At 41.8% G+C, this 23,088-nt stretch overlaps 1 protein-coding gene and 1 pseudogene across 9 annotated transcripts in view; one reads left to right on the top strand and one right to left on the bottom strand.

Annotated features, from left to right (window-relative positions):
* Positions 1–23,088, bottom strand: part of YTHDC2 (YTH N6-methyladenosine RNA binding protein C2) — a 1,208,271-nt gene that overhangs the window by 1,082,709 nt on the left and 102,474 nt on the right. The gene's annotated exons all lie outside the window — the stretch shown is intronic.
* LOC147726976 (zinc finger protein 862-like) lies at positions 18,921–20,011 on the top strand (annotated as a pseudogene).

Below are 23,088 nucleotides of genomic sequence, written 5' to 3' on the forward strand. Positions count from 1 at the left end.
ACAAATTCATTGAACAGTGATGGTATTGACAGCTGTAATTACTAATTAGAAAACAACCAATGAAACACAAGAAGATAAGGTACTGCACAATAAGAACTATTCAAATGACTGATCGAAAGGTCAAACAATGGTGTCAATCATCAACCCAATGGAGGGCATGACAATACTAATGCAATATTGACACCAGAGCAAACACTGGATTGTGTAGCTGAGACCAAAAGAGACCGATTTGAACGTGTAAACATTACACAATAATGTGTTTTAATTATTTATTTGGTCTTCTGGTGAAGGAAAATCATGTATAATTTTTATAAAAAGAAGCATATTTGCACGATTGATTTACTTCTAACGAATTGGTTTCTTTGCCTTTATTTCATATGGGACTTAATAATGAGATTGCTACTAATTATTCCTCCCACTATATAAGAATCAAGACATATCGGTTTTTAATTGTAAGCATAAATGCACAAGTCACGCAATTGCAATTGCACATATTCAACATGTTCTGCACATTAGCACGTTTTGCACTTCGGATTGTCCTCATACAAAGCAAACTGCCATCACCAGTGTGCTTTGTAACAGGAAATGAGGACGTTAGTCACAAGTGTTAATAAAATGCTTAGTAGCAGGAAAAGAAAAAAACAACCCGTGATCAAGGTCTGAAGGCATACCGAAACGCTTTGGGGAAAGGATTTAAGTACTCACAATGCTAATAAAGAAGAAATGAACCAGCTGTGAGTGTGCACCCTGTTTTCTGTGCAGACAGACAGACATTGGAAAATTTTACTGATGAGGCCCAGCCGGAGGAGGACAAGAGGGTGCACGAAGAATAAAATATGCGCTAAAACTAACCTGAATGGGTCCGATTCGTTATTCTGTTTCCAGTCTTTTTGGTACAAGCAACAAATCTCTCAATATCCACTGCCAAATTTCTTTCAACAAAAAGAAATGAGCCCACGCGGGTACCAGGATTAACTTGCTTTAATTCCGAAAACAAAGGGCATGACGCATTACGTCTTTACAGACTTTATCAAATGCCGCCTAGATCAGGTGTTCGTTTGAGTCCACATCTTTTAATCAGTGAGCCCCTCTATGATAGGTCGGAGCACTCTGGCAGGAAAGGTGAATATCTCTAAAACCCGGTATTCCGAGTTTTGCCAGAAGCAGTCCATCAGTGTCAGTACTCCCCAAGTGGGCTGGGACTGCTTCCTCCTCACATTCCCTGCGATGTTTGTGTGGAAATTTAAAGGAGCAATCCTGGACTCTCACCACACCGCAGAACCACTGCTGCACCGCGGAATTCAAACTTAGGTAAGTGTCACTCACATGTGAAGTCACGCTCCATTACTGGCATCGGTACAGTCCTTGGCAATGCGGCGGTCCAGCAGTACCCCAGTCCATGAGGAAACAACCAAGCAGAACGCCACATAAACTGCTGGACAACTTGCAAGGTGGGTGCTCCAAGTGCGCTGGGGCCGCACACTAATATCCACTGCCAACTTCCTTTCAACGAAAAGAAATGAGCCCACGCGGGTACCAGGATCAACTTGCTTCAATTCCAAACACAAAGGGCATGACGCGTTTCGTCTTTACAGACTTTATCAAATGCCACCTAGATCAGGTGTTCGTTTCAGTCCACATCTTTTAATCAGTGAGCCCCTATATGATAGGTCGAAGCACTCTGACAGGAAAGGGGAATATCTTTAAAACCCGGCACTCTGAGTTTTGCCAGAAGGAGTCCATCAGCGTCAGTACTCCCCAAGTGGGCGGGGACTGCTTCCTTCTCTCATTCCCTGCGATGTTTGTGTGGAAATTCAAAGCGGCAATCCTGGACCCTAACCGCACCGCAGAACCACTGCTGCACTGCGGAATTCAAACTTAGGTAAGGGTCACTCACACGTGAAGTCACGCTCCATTACTGGCATCGGTACAGTCTTAGGCAATGCAGCGATCCAGCAGTACCCCAGTATATAAATATATACATACATACACACACACTTGAGAACTACCCAGAGTTCTCTGCTACTTTTTTGCATAATCTATGCATCATTTTATGCCTGAAAAGGGGGTTGTTATGACATACTGGGTGCTCCCTTGCGTCTGGACAAAGCTATACCTCTCTGAAGACCTCTAATGAGAGAGAAACACGTTTCAGGGGTTGCTTTTCTTAATTTCAGATTGGCTTGGTTTGTATTTTACTAATTCAAAGCCGTAATAATGTGCCTGGAGTGTTAAAAAGGCTTTTGTTATTTTACAGTGAGGCATGGACAGTACTGCGCTAGTCCTTTGCTTAAAGACTTTGCTATAGAAATGGCAAAAGACGTTTTCCCTTTCTATTTCTGCGTGGATGGCACTGTGCTAATCCTATGCTTAAAGACTTTGATAGAAAAGCAGACATTTGAGGTGAGCAGATCTAGAGTGTTACTGGTGTTGAGGGTGCTCTATCCAGGAGCTGCTTTCCACCTAAACTTTCAGGGGTGTTATAGTTATAGTTACGTTGTTTGTTATATACAAGGGAACCCCATACAGTAGAACCTGGGGTAGAATGATAATTTTACAGAACAGTGGTTCGAAGTAGGCCTTATGAGGTCCTTAAAGGAAAAAGAGGGTTTTAGCGAGTATTTAATAAGTCGCTAGGGAGCAGTGGTAGTAGGAAAAATTTAGAGTTTTTTATTTTTACTCTTTTCTCGTAACGATATACATAAATATATATATACACTGTATTGCAGGTGCTCAAGTGAATAGTACGGTGCAGGACGTGACATAAGTGATCAAAGTGAGCGGACTGTCACACAACAACAAGGATAAAAACACACAACAATTATATACAATAGAACAAGTGAAATTCCTTGGGTAGGTCGACGGCGTTTCGATCTATATTGTTTTAGATCTTCATCAGGACAGTTGAGCCTCCTGAAACTACAGAAATTTCAATTATACTCTCTTTCTTATATGTACTTTACTGGCATTCCTACATGTTTAATCTGACACTGTTTTGGTGCTCCCGGGAAAAATTATGGAATTAGACTAAAATTAAAAAGAAGAAATGAATTCCCACACATGCACATGTTCAATTTACTATGCATGCATTTTTTTGTGAAGGACTAGTAGGGGGTACGTGATTTAACCTCACCCTAGTGCGCGGCGTTTTTGCAGGCTTAAGTTATGCGCGCATGCATCCAAGTGAATGGATTGTCACAATTTAAAAAGTACCTTGCCAGTGGAGAGGGCAAGGATGGTCATTCGTGCAATACAGCTGGTTGGATGTCGCTGCTTTTCAAGGAATCTGTGGGTAATTTAAATTATATAAGCATGGGTTGGACTCAGTCGCTGTAAACATGTAATAGCTCTGTGCGAGTATGGCAGAATTGAGGGGCTAAGGAATAACCATAATCGCTAATAAGTCCAGAAACTTACATAAAGTTTATCAGATTTCAGGCTTTCAATGAGAAATTCAAGTAGCGATTGTTCACTTCTATGTAGGCAAAGGAACCTACTTGAGCTTATAAAGTAAGAGAAAAAATAACAATTATTAGGACCTTTAGAGTATTACTAACCGTAGTTAGAGGGAAGCGGGCGGGGCTACTTACTTACAGAAAATTAATCAGGTTAAAACTTAATCAGTGTGGGTGCCAAAAGCGCATTCGTCGCTATGGTAGAAAAGGCGCCTGAAACTGAAGAACATTATTGGTCAGTGCATGGCTTAGTTTAATTAGAAACATGGTGATCGTGACCACGTTGTCGGCGATACACTTACGCAAGCAGTGTGGGTTCCAAAAGCGCATTCGTCGCTATGGTTGAAGAGGGCGCCTGAAACTAAAGAACATTACCGATCAGTGCGTAGCTAGTATAAGTCAATTAAAGCCAGTATGGTGAATGTAACCGCGTGGTGGGCGATACACTTACTTAATTGTAGTAGGTCTATGCGGCAGGAAGGGGGTCCGAGTACTTCTTTTTCAGCAGCTCACAACTGAGTGAGCGTCCCTGACTCCATTAAGAGCGTGTTGGCGATGTTGCGCGCGCAGGCAGGGAAGCGTGTCTGGGGTGAGCATGCGCGGTAGGGGATACTTGGAGCATGCGCTCATGATTAGTGTTGTAACTGAGTACATGCGTGGAAAGGCTGGTCGCGTAGTGATTTAAGCATCCTGAATGGAAAACTAGGCATATTACTCGAAACCGCAAAATAAACCAAGAATTAAAATAAACACTTTTTAGAACATTTGGAGCAATATTCAATTGTAGTTTTGTAGAAAAAACCTTAGGCAGTGGCTAGTTAGTGTACATTAGTTAGTGTACATTGCTGAATGGGTTCACGTAGCAATACCCCATAATAATATCCATTGGGTCCGGTTCAAGTGCACATGTTCCATTCATCGAGAGAGTTAAGTCCTTTCTCAATTGTTTTGCACAGGAAAATCCATTTGCATTCCAGGCGATTTAGTATTAGTTGTTGATTGCCTCCTCTGGCATTGGGCATCAGTTTGTCAATCACCTGCCACTTTATTTCATTTTCCGAATGTCCCAGTTCAAGGTAGTGTTCCACCAACGGAGCTGTTGTTACTTTACATCGGATCCTGCTCCTGTGCTGGGATATTCTGGTCTTTATCTGTTGGGTCGTTTGTCCGATGTATAATAGTTTGCATGGGCATTCAATACAGTAAATCACATTCTTTGAATTGCAATTGGTGAAAAATTTAAGATTGTGCTTAAAACATCCATACTCGAATACTTTAGTGTTGGTGGTGAATTCGCATGCCATGCACTTGTTACACTTAAAATGCCCTAGTACTGGTGGAAGATTCAACCTAGTTTCAATTGTATTATTAGCTATTGGATTGATGGCTGCTCTTACTAGATGGTCTTTTAGATTGCGACCACGTTTAAATGAAAACAGGGGGAGCCCGGTGTTTAGTTCTAAGGGATCCAATACATTCCAGTGTTTTTTAATCATTTTAGTGAGTTTGTTGCTGGCTGTGTTAAAGGTGGTAACACATGTAATCTTAGATAAGGTTTTTTTAGGCTGAGGTTCAAGTAAACATTCTCTGTGTGTGTACCAGGCCCTTTTCATAGCCCTTCTTACCAGTTTACGTGGGTAGCCTCTCGTAGTTAATTTTTTGCAGAGAATTTCTGCTTCAGTAAAGAAGTCTGCTTTATATTTGCAATTTCTCCTGATTCTCAGGAATTGTCCATAGGGCAATCCATCCCTCAGAGCCCTGGGGTGTGCACTATGGTATTGCAGGAGGGTATTACGTTCCGTAGGTTTTCGGAACAGTGTGGTGTACAGTTGGTTTTCTTCGCATTTAATGGTCACATCAAGGTAGTCAATTTGATGTCTATTGTATGAGTGGGTGAATTTAAGGTCAGTTTGGTTGGTATTTAACCATCTACAGAAATCATTCAGTGACTCTTCGTCACCACTCCAGATCATAAGGACATCATCGATGTATCGATGCCAAGATTTTATTTGATTGCGAAATGGGTTTGTGTTGTTAAGAATAATGTTAGTTTCTATGTCATCCACGAAAAGAATCGCAAAGTTGGGGGCAAAAATTGCCCCCATGGAAGTGCCCTTACATTGTCTATAAAATGTGTCTTTAAATAAAAAATAGTTCTTGGTCAGGGCTATTTCCAGAAGCTTAATTATTAATTCCGTGGGGACTTGGTGTGGTGCCGGGCGGTTGTCTAAGTGTTTTTTGATTACGTTGATGCCTTTTTCTTGGGGAATATTGGTATAAAGTGACTCTATGTCTAGAGTCACTAGGATTTCACTGTCCGGATGGAATGGGTGTGTCTCAATGAGATTGATCAGGTGTGTGGTATCCTTAACATACGTTACAGTGTCTTGGACCATGTCGCGGATGAAAAAATCGATGTATTTACCCAGGGGTTCTACGATAGACCCGCAACCTGAGAGTATGGGTCTCCCAGGGGGTGTTCAGTATCTTTGTGGACTTTAGGCAGTGTGTAAAGCACAGGGGTACGTGGGTTCTTATTATTTAGGAATAGGAATTTGTTCTTACTCAGAAAACCTGATTCAAGTGCTTCTTGGGTGACATTAAGGATTGTTTCACTTATACTTTTAATGGGATTGCCTCTTAGTTGTTCGTAGTGATCTTTGTTGTTGATCTGGCGTAAGATTTCGTTTTCATAGAAGGTGCGGTCTTGGATGGCTATACCACCGCCCTTGTCACACGGTTTTATGACGATGTCTTGGTTTTGTTTGAGTGAGATCAGGCTGTTCCTTTCTTCCTTACTGATGTTGTAGGGTGTGAATCTATAGCTGTCCTTTATTTTGTCCAGATCACGTAACACTAAGTGTTCAAAGGTAATTACTTCTGGTGGCATGGTTCCACTGGATGGACGGAAAGTGGAGGGTGGGCGTAAGCCTGTAGTGTCATTCCTACTGGGACCTTCACGGTTTTTAAAGAAAGTTTGCAGTCTTATTTTTCTGAAAAATTGCATAATTTCAGCTTGAATATTGAACCAGTTAGGTTTTTCAGCAATTACAAATGAGAGACCTCTACTCAAAAGGGCTATATCAGTAGAATTCAGCTGATGTTGGGACAAATTGAATATTGGTATTGTTTCTGCGTTGGTATTAATTTCTGGTTCCCTGCCTAGTATTGGTAGCCCCATTGGTAGAACCTGTTCCTGGTTTGGCGTTCCCCCGGGGGGAAGTTGTACCTGGGTTTGGGTCGTGTCCTCCCTCTCCCCCTCCCCCTGGGAGGGTCTGTGTGCCTCAACTGGCCTCTCCCTAAAAAATGGGGATTTGTGCCAGCGGAGGTACCAGGTCCTTCTGTGCCTTCCGAGTCTTCTGATTCTGCTGAGGATTCAGAGAAAGTCACTGGTGCACGGTTTCTAAACCTGCCCCACGAGCCAGCAGGAACTTTTTGCTGGTCTGGGGGACCCGCAGTGAAGAAATCTTCCCGAAGGTACGGGTAGTTTTTTTCTTTGTTGTATTGGTTGATGTCCTTTGAAACTTTAGTTGTTTTTTTATGGTGCTCGAAGCTCTCAAAGTCCTTAATAGTGCGATCTATTTTCTCTAGAGCTGATTTGGCATCAGCCAGACAATCCAAATCTCGAATTGCTTGTTCTAAAGCTACAATTTCTTCTAGCTCCTTTTTGCTATGTTCAAGGGCGGTGTCAATGTCCAACACCATCCAGTGGCGTGAGCACGTTGTTCCTATGTGTGAGAAGCCTAATTTGAATTTGGGGTCTTGGATAAAGATAGCTGGTACGTTGCGTACCTGGAGGCCTATTGGGATAACTTCTGCTCTTAGGTAGTCTGTTAACATGCGGGCATGGAGTTCCGTGCGTATATGTTTCTTCCTTAGATGTTCTAGTTGAGCTAGTTTCTCACTGGCTGTGTCTGTGGGGGCCCTAGGGTTGGTTACAGGACCTTTAAACAGTGATGGACCTGAAAGTTTAGAGGCGATATATTCTTCTGTGTATGTACCAGCTGTGTTTGTAGACATTAGCTAGGTGAAGGGACTAGGTTTTTTGGTTTATTTAAAAAGAAAAACCACTCAACGAGTGATACCCTTGCAGTGTAGCCACTGCGCATACAATGTTTGTTATATACAAGGGAACCCCATACAGTAGAACCTGGGGTAGAATGATAATTTTACAGAACAGTGGTTCGAAGTAGGCCTTATGAGGCCCCTAAAGGGGAAAAGAGGGTTTTAGCGAGTATTTAATAAGTTGCTAGGGAGCAGTGGTAGTAGGAAAAATTTAGAGTTTTTTATTTTTACTCTTTTCTCGTAACGATATACATAAATATATATATACACTGTATTGCAGGTGCTCAAGTGAATAGTACGGTGCAGGACGTGACATAAGTGATCAAAGTGAGCGGACTGTCACACAACAACAAGGATAAAAACACACAACAATTATATACAATAGAACAAGTGAAATTCCTTGGGTAGGTCGACGGCGTTTCGATCTATATTGTTTTAGATCTTCATCAGGACAGTTGAGCCTCCTGAAACTACAGAAATTTCAATTATACTCTCTTATATGTACTTTACTGGCATTCCTACATGTTTAATCTGACACTGTTTTGGTGCTCCCGGGAAAAATTATGGAATTAGACTAAAATTAAAAAGAAGAAATGAATTCCCACACATGCACATGTTCAATTTACTATGCATGCATTTTTTTGTGAAGGACTAGTAGGGGGGTACGTGATTTAACCTCACCCTAGTGCGCGGCGTTTTTGCAGGCTTAAGTTATGCGCGCATGCATCCAAGTGAATGGATTGTCACAATTTAAAAAGTACCTTGCCAGTGGAGAGGGTAAGGATGGTCATTCGTGCAATACAGCTGGTTGGATGTCGCTGCTTTTCAAGGAATCTGTGGGTAATTTAAATTATATAAGCATGGGTTGGACTCAGTCGCTGTAAACATGTAATAGCTCTGTGCGAGTATGGCAGAATTGAGGGGCTAAGGAATAACCATAATCGCTAATAAGTCCAGAAACTTACATAAAGTTTATCAGATTTCAGGCTTTCAATGAGAAATTCAAGTAGCGATTGTTCACTTCTATGTAGGCAAAGGTCCTACTTGAGCTTATAAAGTAAGAGAAAAAATAACAATTATTAGGACCTTTAGAGTATTACTAACCGTAGTTAGAGGGAAGCGGGCGGGGCTACTTACTTACAGAAAATTAATCAGGTTAAAACTTAATCAGTGTGGGTGCCAAAAGCGCATTCGTCGCTATGGTAGAAAAGGCGCCTGAAACTGAAGAACATTATTGGTCAGTGCATGGCTTAGTTTAATTAGAAACATGGTGATCGTGACCACGTTGTCGGCGATACACTTACGCAAGCAGTGTGGGTTCCAAAAGCGCATTCGTCGCTATGGTTGAAGAGGGCGCCTGAAACTAAAGAACATTACCGATCAGTGCGTAGCTAGTATAAGTCAATTAAAGCCAGTATGGTGAATGTAACCGCGTGGTGGGCGATACACTTACTTAATTGTAGTAGGTCTATGCGGCAGGAAGGGGGTCCGAGTACCTCTTTTTCAGCAGCTCACAACTGAGTGAGCGTCCCTGACTCCATTAAGAGCGTGTTGGCGATGTTGCGCGCGCAGGCAGGGAAGCGTGTCTGGGGTGAGCATGCGCGGTAGGGGATACTTGGAGCATGCGCTCATGATTAGTGTTGTAACTGAGTACATGCGTGGAAAAGCTGGTCGCGTAGTGATTTAAGCATCCTGAATGGAAAACTAGGCATATTACTCGAAACCGCAAAATAAACCAAGAATTAAAATAAACACTTTTTAGAACATTTGGAGCAATATTCAATTGTAGTTTTGTAGAAAAAACCTTAGGCAGTGGCTAGTTAGTGTACATTAGTTAGTGTACATTGCTGAATGGGTTCACGTAACAATACCCCATAATAATATCCATTGGGTCCGGTTCAAGTGCACATGTTCCATTCATCGAGAGAGTTAAGTCCTTTCTCAATTGTTTTGCACAGGAAAATCCATTTGCATTCCAGGCGATTTAGTATTAGTTGTTGATTGCCTCCTCTGGCATTGGGCATCAGTTTGTCAATCACCTGCCACTTTATTTCATTTTCCGAATGTCCCAGTTCAAGGTAGTGTTCCACCAACGGAGCTGTTGTTACTTTACATCGGATCCTGCTCCTGTGCTGGGATATTCTGGTCTTTATCTGTTGGGTCGTTTGTCCGATGTATAATAGTTTGCAAAGAGTAAAAATAAAAAACTCTAAATTTTTCCTACTACCACTGCTCCCTAGCGACTTATTAAATACTCGCTAAAACCCTCTTTTTCCTTTAAGGACCTCATAAGGCCTACTTCGAACCACTGTTCTGTGAAATTATAGTTATAGTTACATCAACTCAGACTTCAAGGCAGAGTGCTATATATATATATAAATATCGAAGCAAACCACATTCACTGGATGATGTCATCAGTGATGTCATCAGTGATGTCATTTGAGATGTCATCAGTGATGTCACTGACCAGGTCATGAATGATGTAATATGTGACATCATCAGCAGTGGATTGGGGGAGCGTGAGTTATTGTTAGTACAACTAACTAGAACAGGGGAATTTCAATGGTTTTGTACGAGTGAAATGTCCAACTAACTATAACACCCCTGAAACCTGGGGTTTTTTCAGTGAATTTCTGAGGTTTTTTAAATGCTAATTCTTAACTATAACATGTCTGAAACCTATGGTTTTTTCAGTGAATTTCAAAGCTTTTGTAAATGCTAATTCCTAACTATAAAATGTGTGAAACCTACGTTTTTTTCAATGAATTTTAAAGTTTTTATAAATGACAATTTTTAAATATATTTATTCTTATATTGATTTTTTTGATACTGATTCACTAATTTTTTTAATATATTTATTTTTAGATATTTTATTTTTTAAATTACATTACATTGTGTGGCCCCCCTTCCTTTTACTTTTTTTGGGTCCTGGGGACCTCATCCCCTAGAGGCTGGCCCGCAAATCTAACTTTATTTATTTTTTTATAGGAAGTGGATTCCTATAAAAAGAAATACAAGCTACTTGTAAGTATGTTTAGAACTACTTTTCAGGGTCAGTGTTGGGCTAAAAGATGCAGCATTGGGTTCTCTCCTGAAAATAGGTGAGTAAATTGGAATTTGTTGTTCGGATGATTTTAGGTGAATATTTTAAAGTTCCAAAACTCCACACAGAATTTGTAAGTGAAACCACTCAATGTTAGTCATGAAAGAAAATTCACTTAGCAGGTAAATAGTGTTATCGTTACCTTTTCTTCCTCGGGGGTGGATCCTGGATCCAGCACTTGTGCATCTCCTTTAAACAGTTGAAAGAATGCAAATTACCAAAGACACGTGGAAACCCAATTTTTTTTTTTTAATATCGCTAGAATGCGCGGATCATACACGCACCACGCAATTTTACAAAAATAAAATAAAAAATTGGGGGTATGGGGGTCCTTGTGGGACCCCATGAGCAGACCTAAAGCATCAGGGTGTGTTTACCCTCCCCCTTTTCTCATTTTAAACACACATTTCACACGCTTCTTCAGCCCCCCTTCTACCGAGACATAAGGGGGGGGAGTTGAGGGAGGGTGGCGGGGGGACGGGGCGGGGTAAGAGTTTGGAATTTATTTTGTTTTTTGTCTACGTATATATTATTTGTTGCATATCAATGCCAGGGTGCACACACTGTCAATGCTTTGAAACTGCTATCTGTTGCTCTGCAGTAAGTGCTGTCCTCATCCCGATTGTTATTCCAGTCTTGCTGGTACAGGTGTTGCTTTCCACACTTACGCTATGTAAACACTGTCGCACTTTAGTCTGGAAGGGCTGCAGACTCTAAGGGTACTCAGTCTACCTGATAGGATTTGATCTCTCACTATATGCACATGGCAACATCCACAATTGATACACCCCTTGGGGTAACAAGAGTAGGTAACCTGAAAATACTCTCCCTTAATGTTAAAGGGCTTAATCAACATGTCAAACGGAGATGGCAACAACGGGGAGAAAGGTCCATGGGTGGTGGAGGCTGGTTTTGTAAATCTGCTCCATCTATAACTTTCTCTCTCTCACAGATTTAATGTTGTTTTCTCTCTCTCACTCTCTCTCACATCGTTTCTCTTTCTCTTTTAAAGTTATGGACGCTGCTGTCAACTCTGATGTGTAGAACTAAAGCTCAGATGAAGTTGTGAACTCTGTTGGTCACAGTGTTTACACAAAGTAAGCAGAACGCCCTAGATATACAATACCTCTGATTAAATGTATTAGAAATAAAAGAGCTTATTTAGAAACCCCTTGCGCCACTTTTGCCTCAATTTAAACTTGAGAAAAGCAACACAAAAGTGGTGCAAGAGTTTTGTAAATAAGCCCTAAAGAATATTGTCCTGCATAATGACTTGATCTCTCACCTAATTCTGCCTCATCTCTGAATCATTTTAAAGACCTGTTGATCTGTAATGTAAATATGACGCAGTAAGCAATTCTATACAGACACCACTTGAACGCGAGCCTATAAAACAAGGGAAATGTATTAGGCACAGTACACATGTAAAAAATAAAAAGTAAATATCGTGAAGTGTTACTTGGACTTGTAATGTTTCACCTCATTTAGTCACATTGATCTAATTTTAAACACAATGTTCTGTTTTTTTTTGCAGATTAACAACCGCACTTCTATTGGAGTCCTTATAACATGTTGTTTATTACATTTTTTTGTTAAAGTTATGGTTGTAGTTATTGATTGTATTGTTATCTTTTAGTTATGTTTCCAGTTAATTATTGTTTTAATAAAAGTTAATAAAAAAAAGTTTATACGTCTTTTTTTGTGGGGGTAGCAGTCCCCAATAGAAATGATATTTACAATTTGAAGTATAATTCTGAGGCTAACTCTTTACCAGATCTTTACCAGAGTCTATTGCTACAACTAACGGTTCCTATGGAAAAGTTTTAAAACTACAACACCATTAGCAACATTGTGTGGTGAACTTCTAACCTCTGTGCTCACTTAAGTGTTCCATGCACTGTTATCAGTGTGGAGTGGGTGTCTGAGGGGCTGTATGGATGTATGAGTGGCTAAATGAGTGAGGGTCTGGGTGTGTGAGTAGCTGTATGGGTGAGTGGGTGACTGTGTGAGTGGCTGTAGGGGTGGGTGAATGTGTGCGAGTGGCTTTAGGGGTGGGTGAGTGTGTGAGTGGCTATATGGGTCACTGTGGTAGCTATGTGAGGTACTCTATTGGTGGATGAGTGTGGTTGTATGGGAGACCAGGTAGCTGTGTGAATGGCTCTATGGGTGAGTGATTGGGTGCATTAGTGGATGTATGGGTAAGAGAGTGGCGGTTGACTAGGTCTATGAGTATGTGAGTGGGTGTATGAGTGCAGTTTTGCACAGTAAGTATTAGTGTGACTGGCTGTACAAATGCATGCGTAGGCACATGAGTGATGTATTGATGTGTGACTGGGTATTGAAGTCGTTTTGGGGAAGAGTGAATGGATGTGAGTGGCTGTATGTGAGAGTTACTGTATGGATGAGTCAGTGGATCTGTTAGTAGCTGTATGTGTGTGTGGTTGTATGAGTGAGTGAGTGGTTGTGTAAGAGGATGTGTGAATGGGTTTGCGAGTGGTTGTATGGGTGCGTGTGAGTGGTTGTATGGGTGAGTGTGTGTGTCTGTATGGGTATGTGGGTGTGTGAGTAGCGGTATGGGTGAGAGAGTGGCTGTTTGAATAGCTGTAGGAGTGAGTGAAATTGAGTTTATCAGTAGATGTGTGGGTTTGTGGGAGGTTGTATAGGAGTAAGTGGGTGTGTGAGTGGTTCTGTGGATGATGTCATCAATGATATCATGAGTGTTGTTACTGACCATGTCATGAGTGATGCAATATGTGAGGTCTTAAGCAGTGCATTACGGGGGCACAAGTTCTAGATAGCTTAAATAACTATAACTGTTGAATATCAATGGTTTTGTACAAGTGAAATGTCAAGATATAACATCCCGTTACAGTTACTTTCTCATTTACTCAGGCGTGCTCCTCTTGCATTCCAAGATTCTGAAATCCTATAACAAAAGACGAAGTGGTCTATCTCCTACAACATCCTCTAAGGCTCAACAATCTGGCCAAGGTAATGGAGGCTCCAAATTTAGCTGCCAAGGTAATGAAAGAGGAGGTCATACAGGTAGCATAGTCCAGGCTACTGTAAGATTGCAATTCCCTTATGCATTCTGAGGAGTGGTGCCGCCCCCCTCGCACCCACAGAGCCCCCTGTCCCCCAGTCACATCCACCCTACCAGAAGTCAGCGAACATACAGAAATCAAGGGAAATGTACAGCTTACTCCAGTTTCTACCATCTCTTTCTTCAGTTTGTGGGACAAGCAGGTAAGTTCCCCAATCGAGGAGGCAACTGGCTGCGGTTTGAGTGTAGATACCACCAAAGGGGGAGGAGGCATTGCCATTACCATCAAGATTCTCTTGGGTAGTATCCTTCTAACCTACTACCTTAATTTTAATCTTTTGACAGGTCCAGTTTCTGTCACCTAGCACTCGTGCACTCTCACTTATACCCACACAAACATGCATCGTGAGTCCATTTCTTGGTCTCTCTTTCTACCCATTGCTTTTCTCTTTTGCAAACATGGGTGGTCAAAGATCAAGAAAGCGCTGGGGTCTACACTAACAGCTGAAATGCTACAAATTGAAAATAACATGTAAGTGTTCCCGCCAGTTGTAATTTTTTTGTGAGGAGTGGGGCTTTCTTTGAAAGCACTAAAGTAAAATAGAGAGCAACCAATGCTTCAATATCAATGTATTTATTAATGTTTAGATGCTCTAACAATATAACTTGTGTAATATTTCTTTCTGTGCCTGAATATTACACTGCCTCTACCTGTGTGTTTTCCTCTTGTGCTTTTCTCCCTCATGACAACTAAGGTTTTTATACACGACTATTCTCACCAACCGCAAATAAAACTAACGTGCTATCCCACAATTAAAACTTTATAAGCAGTCTTTATCACAGACACCCAGACACATCCTAAGTATGGCTTTTGTCACACATACCAAAACCCTCTATATCCACCAATAACACCACACCGCAGTCCCAATCTCACCTGCAAAAGGGGTACTTAGATAGCACATGCTAGATAGAGCCCAAGCCTATCATGCACACAGCAAAACACTAAAGCCATGTAATTGGAAAAGCGCTGGCCACTCTGTCACCCACCGCATCCTAAAAACACACAGATAAAACAACCTTTAAATGCATAACGTTTCATCATAAGGTACCTACCTGGATTGCGATGAATATATGAAAAGACAGTACTGCTGTTAAGCAGTGAGCAATTGATATTCCCAATCAAGACATCCCTGAACCACACACTTAAGACATTACAAAGATCTTTCATTTTCAAGTACAACTGAGAACTCAGTTATCCACCTATAAATAAACACCAATATTACATCAGAGCTTATCAAATAATAGCTCCTCCACCTCGACTGATGGTGTTCCCAGATCCGCATGCAAGGGTGCCTAAAAAGTTGAAAATATAAACAAGCTCAACAGCGGAATTGTGAAGTTTCACTTTCGTAGGTTCACACTAAGATCCATGAAGTTCAAGTTTTTCCCTTATAAAAATATCTCACATAAACTATCTACTACTGGCTATTCAAAAATCAGGGCTCGACAAATGTACTCGCCCGCTCGCAAATGCGAGTGAATTCTGTTCAGGTCGAGTCAGTTTCAAGGCCTACTTGACCGGCCTGGCGAGTGCTATCTGCTAGGTGCAGTAGCATGTGGAAGGCTCTAGGTGGCAGCATTGCGGTGCGGTGCGCGATGAAGGCTTTAGGGGGCAGCATGTTCATGCACGCACGCACGATAGGCGGAGTGCAGGTGGTGCGGTGCGCAGTGAAAGTCTTTAGGGGGCATCATGCACACACTGCCTATTGTTTGGGGGCCAGGGCCGTCAATCTTGTAGCGCGCGAAAGCGCTACCAATGACAGCCCTGGCCTGCCCCCGCGCTGTGCTGCTTAAAGTGCAGCCGTGACGTAGCACGCCACCACACGCGCTCTCCTCGGTGGAGTCGGGACTCAGGGACAAAGTGCAGGGCGATTTGGCAGAGGTGAGTCAGTTTTAAATTTTTTTTCATTACACGAGGCTCCGTCATGTCTCACCTTCACAGGTCAGCCTCCGAGTCTACGTTTTCCTTTTTCAACAGCGTTTCAGGCTTAGCCGTGTACTGTTACACATCGGTTTCTTTAAACTGCAGAGCTGGGAAAACTTATCATCATGGTGCCGCTGCAGGGTGGGCTGAGTTGATTCACTAATCTGATTCAAATCGCAAATGTATTCATAAGGACCGCTGTGAGTTATTGGATGCTTGGTTAGTGCCCTTCCATTTCTAGTTCTGTGCAGCAGTTTCATCTTAGATCCGATTTTGTCATTGCTCAATGGGTGTAATTTACGATATGTGTTTCCTGTCATCTTCATTGCTTGATTTGGTAATCTGTATTTGTTATTAAGATGAAGACAGACACATACTGGTGACTCAAATCTTTTCTTCCTGCACAATTAAGGTGACCAACAACCTGTCCGCCACTTCTTTTCCTCTTGCCCAATGAAGTGTGCCACCTGCCTGCTGCTACTTTAGGACAGCCCGTAAATTTAGTTCAAAGTCCAAAGTCCGTTTTTTTGTTTAAATATTTTAAGAATGGCATTTGTCTCCTCGTTTCAGCACTTCCAGTTCGCATGACAGCCAATGCAAAAACTCTGAACATAAACCGGGAGTTGTCTGTAGTGTGACCTAGGATTGCTTTTAATGTCAGGACCTTGTCAAATTCTGGTTGGCTGAACAGAATTCATAAGTGCTTAATTTGGCTGGAGAGTCCGCAAGTGCCTGTGCTTTGCTTAAAACACTGCCCAACCTACTCTGCTGCTGGTGAAAGGGAAAGGGAACACAGAGGTACCAATAGAAACTGGAAGACATTTGCTGTAAGGACACAGGGCTGTATTAATGTTCATTTCTTACTTTAATAATGCTCGTTTCTCTAAAATGTAATGATGGGAGTACTGACCTTCCAGAATAGCTAACTAAGCCGTTCAATGTGGACGGGGTGGGAACGGGCGCCGTCTCTGTGCTGCCATAAAGACCCATAACTACTGGACTCACTGGCAGCCAGGTTTGATGTCATCAGGGGTGGATGGATGCAAATGAGAATGTCTTTGCCAAGGATGTGGCACACAGAGGGTTAAGTCTGGTTATTTTCGCTGGCCCTGTCCTTGCTGTATTCCTGTCCAGAGCAGAGGGTTTCGGAGGAGAGAGAGAGATTGCTGCCCAGTGCCTGGATACTCTTGGGTATAAGGCACTAAACAAGTAGTAATAGTCCAGTAACCAAGTTCACAGTGGCACTTCCTGTGAAGATCCGGACCACGTGTTGTAGCCTAGTCACCAGTTCATCTTAAAATAGCATCCTGTCTGCTAAACTCAAAGTGTAATACAGTGCATCGGTTTGTATTTTATGCAAGCAGCTCAGTGGGCTACTGCTTTTGCTGTAGAGAGAGCCTTGTGTAACCTGCAATTTTAATTTAGCCTACGAGTCCCCATCAAGAAGGTTCATGGGCGGGGGACAGCAAGGCCGAACTAGTCAGAACCTTACTGTTTTTTTCTCGGTCTTTGGTTGGTTGCTAGTATTGCTAAAAACTGTTTCTTTGGGTAGTAATAAAGACTAGGTGCTGTAAAGCATTTGCATGTAATAGGTCTCGCATTTAAGCAAGTTTAAGCTATTGGCATTGTAAACGACACTGCCTTTTATATTTTAAAAACAAAAATAAAAGGCACCATTGTTATTTGCAATGTCAATTATAGCTCTAACGCGCGTTAATGCGAGACCTATTGCATTGCAAATGCTTATAGTTTTCTTTCCTCTTATCCTGGCGCTTTTTCTGCTAAGATCTATAGAACTCCACCACTGGGGGTACAGATCTCCGGGGAGAAAAAATAGGACAGTTGAGGTGTTATTCTCTGTGGTAGCTCTAGGGGTGAGGTGTAGGGAGACACATATTTGCTTATTCTAGTCAGCCCAGCACAGCAAGATTTAATCTAAGTGATGTTGTGGTGACTGTCTCCTTCAACTATTTTGCTTTTATCACATTGCTAGTGTTCTTTTGTGACCGGCCAGTTCGAGAATGTCTGTTTGGCATTGTGTTGAGAGTTGCATTCGCTTTTGGTGTGGGACCTTTGTGTACCTGCATTTTCAGTTGGTAATATTGCTTGGTGTGCCAAGCCCTAGCGGTGTGTGATTTTGTGTGTGTGCGTATGTATTCGCGCACTTGTGCACACATTCTTCCTGCTGCTGATGCAGGGTAGTCTTTGCCTTTCTCCCTCCAAGGTTGATAACAGTCATGGGTACCAGTGATTTGTGTGATGATCCAAGAAGTGATTTGTGTTTTGTGCGATGCAACTACTTACAGTAATTTATTACGCTGCACTGAATTTTTTCCTTTGGTCTTAATAAGATTCAATATATTTTATTGTGCATTGTGAGTTGAAAATGAATGTCCATGATGTAATGAATCTGTAAAGCGTTATGTGCAAATTTGTTTACAGGTCAGACTGTCTGTGCTGTGCCCATATAAACTCACTGTTTAAAAAAAGGTTTGCTTGCCTTTACCCAGATGAAGCGCAATGTGGAGAGTTTGATTTGGCTGTGTTGCACCGTAGGTTGCACTTAATAAACGTCTGAACTTCTGTCAGTTATTATCTGAAGGTAATGGAAATTAAATGTCTTCCCAGAGTTTATACTGCTGCAAGTTGCATTAGAACAGGTTTACTATGTTGTGTAGTTTATTTGTATGTTTCCTCACCTTCATTGCTTGATTTTGCTTGCAAGACAGTGTCACCATCACCTAAGGTGCGGATTGTGCAGATTGTGTGACCACTTGACTAATTACCACCCAGTTTCTCCCCAAAAAGTAGTTTAGGCCCAGAGTTAGGCTTTGGGAGGGGGAAGCTTCAGGCAGACCTTTTAGTTTTACTGACCAGGTATAAGCCTCCCCCATATTAGAACCCGCAATACTCAAGAGCAGACTAGTCTCAATAGTGAGTTATTTCAGAAGCTGCACTGGTGTTGCACATCGTTCAGTACCATTAGAGCGCATTTCCAAATTGGGGTGCTTTTGTGCGAACCCGAGAGTGCCACACTGAGTTACAGATCTGATACAGTTACAAATTTATATTGGAACCATCATATATTTTATTAATTATTGAAAGCAAATGATAAGCCAGTATTGTAGTTTGTACAAACTTCATGGTAAATTTTTAAATTAGTTACAGTGAGTTGTTGTTTTTGATTCTAGCTCAAAGCGGACAGAAGCAGTGAGTCAGTGCTGGCTAACTAGTGAGGACAAGGCAGACAACAGGCAGAGTGCAGCTGCAATGGCAGACATCAGGTTGTGGTTGGCCGGAAAAACCACTGGAGCTAAAACTCCAATGAATAATGCAGGAGAGAGTTCAGCAGTTGGAAAAAGGAGATTAGAAGAAATCCACCAAAAGCAAAGGGAGTATGATAAAAAAAAAGACAGAGTTGTACAACAGAAATGGCTTGAAGATTTCAAGTGGGCAGTGATTGAAGAACAGGAAAGTAATGGAGCTGCTGCTGACCTAGTTGAGCCCAGTTTTAAAAAATCTCAAGTTTTGTATTGTGGAGTTTGCAGGAAATTTCCTCATCTTGCAGATACTAAGTCTTCCCTGTATGTTGGTGTGACAGAAAAATTCAAAAGGGAGACGTTGGAATGGCACCACAAGAGCAAATTGCATGAAAAATGCATATTACATGAAGCTGCAATTCAAAAGCCACAGGAGACCTGCATAGCCAAATCGATCACAAAAATGCATGAAAAAAATATCCGGCACTTAAACATTTTATTTAATACAGCCTATTATATTGCAAAACAAGGTGAGGCTTTTATTAAGTTTCCAAAACTCTGCTCACTGCAGAAAAAGAACAATCCTGAGTGGAATTTCGAAAATTATATGACTGATCATGCATGCCGTAACTTTGTAATAGCAATTTCCGAGACCCTAAAAATGTCAATTCGATCCCAAATAGAAAATGCTAGGTTCATCAGTGTTCTGTCAGATGGGTCAACTGACAAAGGAATTCAGGAACAGGAACTTATTTATGTACGATTCGTTTGTGAAGGCACCCTTGTTACCCATCTGTGTGACATTGTCAGCATGAAAAACTCCACTGCGTCCGGAGTGAAAAATGCTATTATGGTTGGCCTGGAAAGCATGGGCATATCTCTGGATATTCTGAGCCAGAAATGCATTGGTCTGAATACAGATGGAGCTGCTGTGAACCTCGGTACTAAATCTGGTGCTGTGAAGCAGCTACTGGACGAAGTCTCCAAGCATCAAGGATGGGACAATTGCAATCACATTGCAGTTGTGCACTGTGTAGCTCACAACCTAGAGCTTGCTGTGTGTGATGTTAAAAAAAAGAGTTCATACATATCCAAATTTGAAGAGGTGCTCAAAGGATGTTTCAAACTATATTATTATTCACCTAAGCGGAGAAGGGAACTTAAAAAGATAGCTGATAATCTGGAAGAGCAGTTACAACATTTTGGTGGCTTGCAGCAAATCAGATGGGTAGCAAGTCAGCACAGGGCAGTAACAGCGCTTAAGACAAACTGGGAAGCTACAGTACTTCATCTTGAGCACCTTGCTACTGGTACTGATGAATATTCAAACAAAGCCAAAGGATTGCTTCATGACATGATATCGGAGAAGTTTCTTTATTTCTTGCACTTCATGATAGACTTCACAGGGCTGCTTCAGCAAGTGTCTAAGGCATTTCAACAAGAAGATACTCTTATTTCTGAAGTTGCAAGAAGAATCGAGGTGCTTCAACAGAAGCTAATACTGCTGAAAACAAAGCCAGGAAAAGCACTAACACAATTTCAATTGCTTTTTAAAGATGGAAATTTCGCAGGGGTCCCGTTACTAACACAGGCAAAGCCTGCTAGAAAAGGCAGCTCTAATGAAACTAGTGTCAAGGAAGACACTATTGAGTTAATAGAGAATGCTCTTTCATTTATGAGTGACCGCTTTCTGAAGCACATCTCAGGCAAGCCGCATTCTTTGTTTAACATTTTTCATTTTACTTTGTGGCCAGACTCTGTTGAAAAGATTAGAGTTTTTGGGGATCAAGAATCTGAGGACCTTGTACAGTACTACAAAAAGGTACTTACTGATGAAGAAATTCAGTCTGCCCCTGGAGAGTGGCTAGATTTTAAACTGTACGTCTTTCATCGGAGGTTGTTGCAGCCTGTATCCCTCTTCACTCAGCTATCGAAAAAACGCCCAGAAGAAGTTAAACATGTCCTTCCAATTTTAGAAATCATGCTTTCCATCAGTCCAACAACAGCAATATGTGAACGGGGGTTTAGCAGCATGAACCGAATAAAAAATGAGCTCCGTACGTCCCTTAAAAGTGACACCATGTCTGCTTTAATGCGAATCCAAGTAGATGGGCCGGAGTTAGACACTTTTGATGCAAACCCAGTCGTTTTGCATTGGCTTTCAGCAAATCCAGGAACAAGACATATTATGGGCCACAAACATCCTTGTCAAAACAACACTAGTGTTGTTACTGACTCAGAAGATAGCGACTCAGTTTAATGCTACTCTGTTCAAATCAGCACCATTTTCCTTAACAACTATGCATTTTTGTGTTTTAGCATTCACTGTGGTGTCTGAATACTTCTGACAATTTGCCATGGTGGCAGCTGTTTGTCTCCTTGCGAGACACTGACTCCCAGTCACAGACCTGTGTCGAATCCATCATCGTTCTTTAGTTCACTGTTCGCCACCCCAGTTCAGGACTGGCTATGCAAATCAGTCTTGACCAATTTATTAAATAAAACTTCTGACAATTTGCCATGGAGCTGTTTGTCTTCTTTCGAGACACTGACTCCCAGTCACAGACCTGGGTGGAATCCATCATCGTTCTTTAGCTCACTGTTCCCCACCCCAGTTCAGGACTGGCTATGGAAATTAGTCTTGATGACCCCTGTGCCTCATTGGAACAGTCCAGCCCGAACTGCCAAGCCATGGACTCCTGACCCGGCCCGTGGCACTTTTTTTCATACAAATTAAACACTGCCACAGCTACAGCAATGTAAATGAAACTTTGAGGACTTGGCAGCATAAACGGATTACAAAATGAGCTACATTCATCTGCTGACGGAGCGCTAATGCTGTATTTTGAAAGAACAAGCACTGACTCTGGCCATAAAGTTATTTCAAAGGGAAGGACAGAAGGTAGCGATCTGAAGAATGCAAACCTTAGCCTCAGTCTGAGCATCAGCTTCCTCACTACAAGTAAGTGCCAGCCTGATATGTATACATGTTAAAGTTAAGGTATTTTTTTTGCCATGTATGTTCGCAGAAACCTTCCCCACAGCACTTTGATACACACATAGGGAGGTAACTGGATGAAATTTGCCATTTATTTGGGTGGCCAACGTTTTCCTGGGTTGTTGGCGCTGCAAATGTTTTGAAAAAAGTCCATTATGCGATCAATTGTGGGTCGAGTGCATTGCTGTTAGGTCGAGTAGAAAAGTCTACTCACTCGACCTGCAGGTCAAGTGAGATTTTTTAGATTTGTCGAGCCCTGAAAATTGACCAAAATTAGTTTTCAGCAACTGGGTCTCTCAATCTAAAATGCTCCCCCACTTCTTGGAAATTTGTCAATGTCTTTCTAATATAGCCTTATAGCCCGCCCTAGGGGCTATACTGGCCATTAAAGGCCTGCTCCAGCGTTTTGGTTCGGGCTTTTGACAAGGAAGCAGGACTTTAATGCTGGTATTGCCCAGCTACGGAGGGATATAAGGTCTTTGTTTTATTTGTTAGAACATTTTGCCCTCTTGTGGCAGAATGTTCTAACAAATAAAACAAAGGCCTCAATGAGCCCAATGGGATTGAAATCCCCTTGGCTTTTTGAGGCCTTTGTTCACAGCAACAGCTTTGAAAGACAACATTGTAATTATAAAGCTCCGGAGATTAGAAGCCTGCAGCACTCTATTGTTTTCAATGGAGCTCACAACATTCCAATGTTTTAATTATTGTTAAGTAAAAAGGGTTTTAAGTAGTATTATTATTTGAATTTAAAAAGTGCATAAAACTCATTATTGTAGCAAATACAAATGTTGTTGCTTTGTTTATTTGTAATAAGCTTGAAGGAATATTGAATTCGATGTGCATGGGTCATAGTATGTGCAAGATCAACAAGCAACTAATGTCTCTGAGACCGCTGCTCTTAGCCAATCACAGGGTGGCCATAAGTTGGATGGGTTTTCCTGGGGCTGAGGGCAGTCATGTAGATATGGGATGTACTAGAAAGGGGGGGGTGGGGGGGTCACAGAAGACCAACATATACGCCTCTCCCACACGGATGATAAAGCTGCTGAGGTGGTGGCAGCCTGGAGGCTGATACTGGACAATTTTAATGAACAATGATGGCTCGGACACTGATTCAAACCAAGGAGACCAGGAAATTTGAATGTCTGCGGGTGTTTATTGATCACAGGAGCTGTGA

The sequence above is a fragment of the Lissotriton vulgaris genome, chromosome 3_1 (assembly GCF_964263255.1).
Source record: "Lissotriton vulgaris chromosome 3_1, aLisVul1.2, whole genome shotgun sequence".
Lineage (NCBI taxonomy): Eukaryota > Metazoa > Chordata > Amphibia > Caudata > Salamandridae > Lissotriton > Lissotriton vulgaris.